Genomic DNA, 6,777 nt, shown 5'->3' with positions numbered 1-6,777 from the left:
GGTTCGGGGCTCTTCCCCTATTCTGCAGCGTCGGATAAGGTTAGAGACCTGGCTCGAGCTTGAATAAACAACCCTTATGTATTTACATTGGTGCACGGCTCCTGGGTGGTCTTTGGGGACCCTGAACTCTGGGCATAACAAATCAAAACAACAATGAGATATCATCTCACACCAGCAATAATAGCAAAGACCCAAAAATTAGAGGACAATAAATGCTGGAGAGGATGTGGAGAGACTCGGACGCTCCTGCATTGCTGGTGGGATCGCAAAATGGTCCAACCTCTATGAAAAGAAATATGGCGCTTCCACAGAAGGTTGGGAATAGAAATACCTTATGATCCAGTTATTCCTTTACTTGGTATTTATCCACAAGAAATATGAGCCATAACACGAATAGATATATGCACACCAATGTTCATAGCAGCACTATTTATAATAGCAAAAAGATGGAGAGAGCCTAAGTGCCCATCAACTGAAGAATGGATAAACAAACTGTGGTACAGACACACAATGGATTATTATGCTACCATGAGGAATAACAAGGAAGCTACAAACCACTACATAACATGGATGCACCTTGAGGACATTACGTTCAGTGAAATTAGTCAGTAACCAAAGGAGAAATACTGCATAGGACCACTATTGTACAAGATTACGAAAAATAACCCATACTAAAGGGGTGGGGGGAGGATTGTTTGCTGGTTACTGGGATGTGGAGCATCCGGTGTGGGGAGGGATGGGAAGGTGGAGCACAGGGCAGGTAATAGACACAGGATAGTTTAGGTGCTAGGGAGGGGGACAATAAACAAGAAGGTGGAGTGGAATGGAAGAACAAAGGGGACAGTAAAACAATTAGGTAGGTTTGCATGGGCTAAGTGGGACAGAGGTAAATAATGATGTATGCACAACCTTGGAACAACAGGGCTCTGGGATTCAGGGGTTGAGACATGGTTGGAATGGGCAAAAGGAGGGAAATAACGTTAAGATGCTTGGCTGTCTTTTGAATCTTGATTTCCTGGCATACCATTATAAAATATACATTTAAGGGGGAGCTAAAGGAATAGCCAGAAATATCACCATAGAAAGCTTGTAAGTCCGTCTTTTGCCAATAACTTATTGGAATACCTAAAATGGGACTACAACATGCCCAGTGAAGGAGGCTTCCTGTGGAGCTTCTGCATTACATAAGACCATAGGTGGAATCATGAAACCTATTCAGAATCTTATGAGATGGGAAATTTCCACTTGAAAGGGCAAGCTGACCAGACTGGAACGGCTAGAAGTACAGAAGATACTTCTTGAAAGAAAAAAACGACAGTAAAAACATAAAACAATAAAGGCAGTCTGACTGATTACTACACTAACAAGCAAGTTACTTGCCCAGGAGCCATGAAGGTAAATGGTTGGGTGCCCTCAGGGAAAGTCCCCTTCCAAGACTAAGACTCGAAAGGAATACATGCTCTGATTGGTGAGCACGTTCGTCACCAATAAGAGGAATTGAGGGAAAACGGTAATGAAGCTGCGAGCTATGCCCTACAATTTTCAATAGATTCCTGTGAATCCAATTGGAGACCTGGTTGCCCAGCTGTTTTTCAAGACCTGGGGACTATTGGGCCCAGAGTCTGTGACACAGCCACAGAGGAATAGTGTGGAGAGTGAAGCGTCCAGCTGTTAAGAAGAGAGGGCATATGCATAAGAAAACTCACACTTGTAGACAATACCCACTTGACTTGGCTTCAATGACTGGATGATCAAAGCTCAACTAGAAGAAGAAAGAAGAGGAAAAAAAGAGTCATCTGATGCAATTTGATGAACTTGACCTACACCTATGGATGCAGTAGCTCAAAAGAAGTAACAAATCTTTACAGCGAGGATCATTCCCACCCCCTCCATACACAGAGTAGACAGGAATCGGCAACTTGTACACTGGCTACCCAAAATTGTGGGAGTGAGTGCTACAAAGGCAAGAAGTGACTGGATTACAAGTTTTGAAGAGGGAGCCTAGGTTCAGACCATGCGGAGGAAGGTAGAATCTCCACCGAATAATATGCAATCTGTTTGGGCAGGGCTGATGAAAGGTGATGTGGATAGGTCTCTTGTGATACAATAATGAATAATTTTTATCAGGACTGATTGTGAGGGTTGGAAATGTAAACACAGACGTTTTGTAGCAAAAGGAGAGAGTGATTGACTTTTCATTCTAGGAGCAGAAGTCCCTGGGACCATCAAGGGAGAAGAGCAGAGAGTGGGACCCTACCCAGAGAAGCATTAATGCCAAAGATGGAGGCAGAGATAATGATGTGGAGAGATGGAGAGGCTGGAGACTTTAGACCCAGAGCGGGAGAGGGGCTGTGTGCTAACGACCTGGGGGCAGGCTTGCAGTGTATACCCTTTGGTTGGTTACTGATGCATGGAGGGGATTGTAACCATGGCAATGAAACAATATACAATAGGATGAATGTAAAGCTAATGTTCTCCCATGTAAACTATCACATAATTCACAATAAAACATTAAAAAAAAGACCTACTGAAAAAGGCTAATTTATGAAAATTAGCTAGTAAAAACTCTGCATTACAATAAAATATTGTTTTATATAGTGTGGGAATATGCACCCCTAGGTTATAACACACTGAAATACTTAGATTTTGCAACAATGGACTGAGCTTGCCATCCATCATGAGGATGACACACAACCCAGCAACATTTTGTTCTATTGTACACTGAGTCACCATGTGTAAGAACTGATTTAGAGTCAACTATTAACAACAGTGGAAACCAGATACCACTTTTACCTCTGGTTAACTCTTTGGAGATACTTTCTGAACTTCCAAAAGTGAATTACTTGAGTGAAGCTCTTCTCTGTAAATTTTTTTATAGGTGTTTATGAAAAACCTATAGCCTTATCTGGATAACTCAGGAGATCTATAGGCTGTAATTGTTGGAATATGCAGTTCTCTTTTTACAGAAATATTCGAAGGAATAACAGGAACTAAAATTGACTATTTTTCAAAATATCACATGGAACAGATGGGAAAGGAAGTAAAAGAAAAAAATCTAGAAGTGTCTTTTAATGATAGTATGACAGGGTTTATATAGGAAAAGAGACCCATAACTGTTAAACATTCTTTGAGACAAATAATAGGAGATATAGTTATACGACCAAAACAAATCTTTGTACTTTATTTTATGTTGATCTGCCTCAAAGATAAACTGGTCTAAAAACATGAATTCAAAAGAATCCTTTTGCAAGACTTTGAAGTTTTTGGGTTTTTTTTTTGTTTTTTTTTTAAGGTTTTATTGTGAATTATGTGGTAGTTTACATGGGAGAATATTAGCCTTATATTCATTTCGTTTCACTGCAATCATTACAGTCCCCTCCTTGCATCACCAACAACCAAAGGGTACACTCCGCAAGCCTGCGCCCCTGCCACCAGCACACAACTCCTCTCCTTCCCTGAGTCCAGAGTCCCCTGACGCTCCATCTTTCCATGTTATCATGTCTGCCTCCATCTCTGGCGTCATGCTTCGCTTCTTTGGGTAAGGTCCCACACTCAGCTCACGCTCTTGTCCCTTGATGGTCCAATTACTCCCCTCCTTTTGTTACAAAACATCTACCTTTATATTTCCAACCCTCATAGTCAGTCCTGATAGCAATTATTCACTACTGTACCACAAGAGTTTTATCCCCATCTCCTTTCATCATCCCAGTCTAGGCAGACTGGAAACCACTCAGTGGAGATTCTAACGTCCCCCACTCCCCCTGTAATGAGGCTCCCTCGTGAAAGTTTGTAAGCCAATCACTTCTTGTCTTTGTAGCCTCGCCCCCATTTTGGGTTGCTGTTGTTGTTATGTGCTGTGGAGTCAGTTCCGACTCATAGCGACTCTGTGCAGAGTTTCCGAGGCTGTAAATCTTTACGGGAGCAGAAAGCCCTATTTATTGGGTAGCCAGTGCCTAAGTTGTCCATCTCTGTTAACCCTGTGTACCTAGTGGGTGGGAATGATCCTTGCTGTAAAGATTTGTTCTCTCTTTTGAGCTACTATGTACATAAGTATAGGTCAGACTCATCAAATTGTAGCAGATTAGTCTTTGTTTCCTCTTCTTTTAGTCGAGTTCTGATCATTCAGCTGTTGAAGCCAGGTCAAGTGGGTACTATCTGCAAGTATGGGTGTATTGTGTATCTCCCCTCACGTCATATAAGCTGAATGCTTCACTCTCCTCTCTACTCCTCTGTGACCATGTCCCTGTCTCTGGGACCAGGAATCCCCAGGTCTTACTACACTGCTGGCTAACCAAGTCTCAACCTGGGTTCACAGGAGTCTGTTGAATGTGGTCAGATTTAGCTTACAGCTTCCTTGCTATTATTCCTCCACTTGCCCTTATCGGTTACAAACATGGTCATCAGTCAGACCACATGCCTCCTATTGTATTCCCCTTAAGTCTTAGTCTTGGAAGTGGGTATGCCCTGAGGGGACCCAACCACTTACCTTGTTGCCTCCCCAGCGAACAACTTGCTTGTTCTTGTAGTAGTTAATAGGACTGCCGTTATTGTTCTTTATTTTTCCGTTACTGTTCTTTATTTTTCTTTCAGGAAATATTTTCTGTTCTTCAGACTGCTCCAGGCTGGTCTGCTTGTCCTTCCAAGTGGAAATTTTCCACCTCAGAAGATTCTGGATTGGGTTCAGGATTCCTCCTATGGTCTTATACAATGCAAAGACTCTGGAGGAAGTCTTCTTCACAGCACAAGTTCTACCCCATTTTAGGTATTCCAATCAGATGGACTTACAAGCTTTCTATGGTGATATTTCTGGCTATTCATTTCTCTCCCCCCACCCCCACTAAGTGTCAATTTTACAATTGTAGGCAAGGGAAACCAAGATTCAAAAGACAGCCAAGCATCTTAACATTATTTCCCATCTTTTATCCATTCAAACTATGCCTCAGTCCCTGTATCCCAGATTCCTTTTGTTCCACGGTTGTTAATACTTCATTATTTACCTTGGTCCTATTTAGCCCATGCAAACCAGCCTAACTATTCTCCCATCTGCCTTTTTCTTCCTTTACCCTCCCCCTTCTTTTTTTTTGCCCCCCCCCTAGCACCCAAACTATCCTGTGTCTAATCCCTGCCCTGTGCTCCACCTTCCCCTCCCTCCCCTCACCCACCCCCAACATCCCAATAAACAACAAATAATATTTTGCCCCTTTAATGTGGTTTTTTTAATTTTTATTTTTATGAGTTTGTTTGTTTTTTGTTTGTTTGTTTGTTTTTACGATAATGGTCTTATGCAGCATTTCTGCTTTTGTGACTGACTAATTTTACTCAACATAATGTCCTCAAGGTTCATCCATGTTATGCTATTCTTCAAGGTAGCATAATATTCCATTGTGTGTATGTACCACAGTTTGTTTATCCATTGTTCCGTTGATGGGCACTTAGGCTGTCTCCATCTTTTTGATATTGTAAATAATGCTGCTCTGAACATTGGTGTGCATATATATACTCGTGTAATGACTCATATTTCTTGTGGGTAAATTCTAAGTAGAAGAATTGCTGGATCATAAGGTATTTATTTCCATTTCCAATTTTCTGAGGAAGCTCCATATTGCTTTCCAGAGTGTTTGGATCATTTTACAATCCCACCAGCAATGTAGGAGCATCCCAGTCTCTTTGCATCTTCATCAGCATTTTATTGTCCTCTGCTTTTTTTATGTTTGCTGTTATTACTGGTGTGAGATGATATCTCATTGTTGTTTTGATTTGCATCTCTCTAATAACTAGTGATCATGAACATTTCTTCATCTGTTTGTTGGCTTCCTGAATCTCTTCCTTGGTGAAGTGTCTGTTCATGTCCTTTGTCCATTTTTTAATTGGGTTATTTGTCTTTTTCTTGTAGAGGCGTTTTAGTTTCCTATATATTTCAGAAATAAGTCCCTTGTCTGATGTGTTGTGGCAAAAGACGTTTTCCCATTCTCTGGTCTCCCTTTTGGTAGTCTGTGTTTGCCCTGTTTTGAAGAATTCACATTTGTCCCTATTTTTTCATTGATGGCTTTTACAGTTCTGGGACCCACTCCATTGGTCTTTAATCCATGCTGAGTTGGTTTTTGTATAAGGTGTGAGGTAAAGGTCTTTTTTCAATCTTTTGCATATTGCTTTCCAGTTCTGCCAGCACCATCTATTGGTGAGACTATCTCCTCCCCATGCAGTATACGCAGGCATTTTTTCAAAAATCAGATGGCTGTATGTGGATGGGTTAATTTCTGGATTTTCTATTCTGTTCCATTGATAATGCATCTTTCATTGTACCAGTGCTAAGCTGTTTTGACCACTGTAGCCATGTAGTAAATTTTGAAGACAGATAGTGAGAAGTTTCCAAACTTCTTTTTTTTTTTTAAACAGTTTGTCTTTTTTTTTTTTTTTTCTTAAATGTTTAACTGTGAATTATGTGATAGTTTACATGGGAGAACATTAGTTTTACATTCATTCTAGCACATATCGTCTCATTGTCATGGTTACAATCCCCTCCATGCAATCCTTCCCCAGTACCCTCCAGGTCTTCAGCACACAGTCGCTCTCCCTCTCTGGATCTAAAGTCTTCAGCTGCTCCATCGCTCCATGTCATCATCTCTGGCTCCATTTCAGGAATCACTGCTTCTCTGGGTAGGGTCCCGCTCTCTGCTCTTTTCCCTTGATGGTCCTAGGGACCTCCGCTTCTAGACTGAAAAGTTAATCACTCCCCTCCTTGCTATAAAACGTCTACCTTTACATTTCCGACCCTCA

Source organism: Chrysochloris asiatica, unplaced genomic scaffold (assembly GCF_000296735.1).
Source record: "Chrysochloris asiatica unplaced genomic scaffold, ChrAsi1.0 scaffold00180, whole genome shotgun sequence".
NCBI lineage: Eukaryota > Metazoa > Chordata > Mammalia > Afrosoricida > Chrysochloridae > Chrysochloris > Chrysochloris asiatica.
This window is presented reverse-complemented; position numbering follows the sequence as displayed.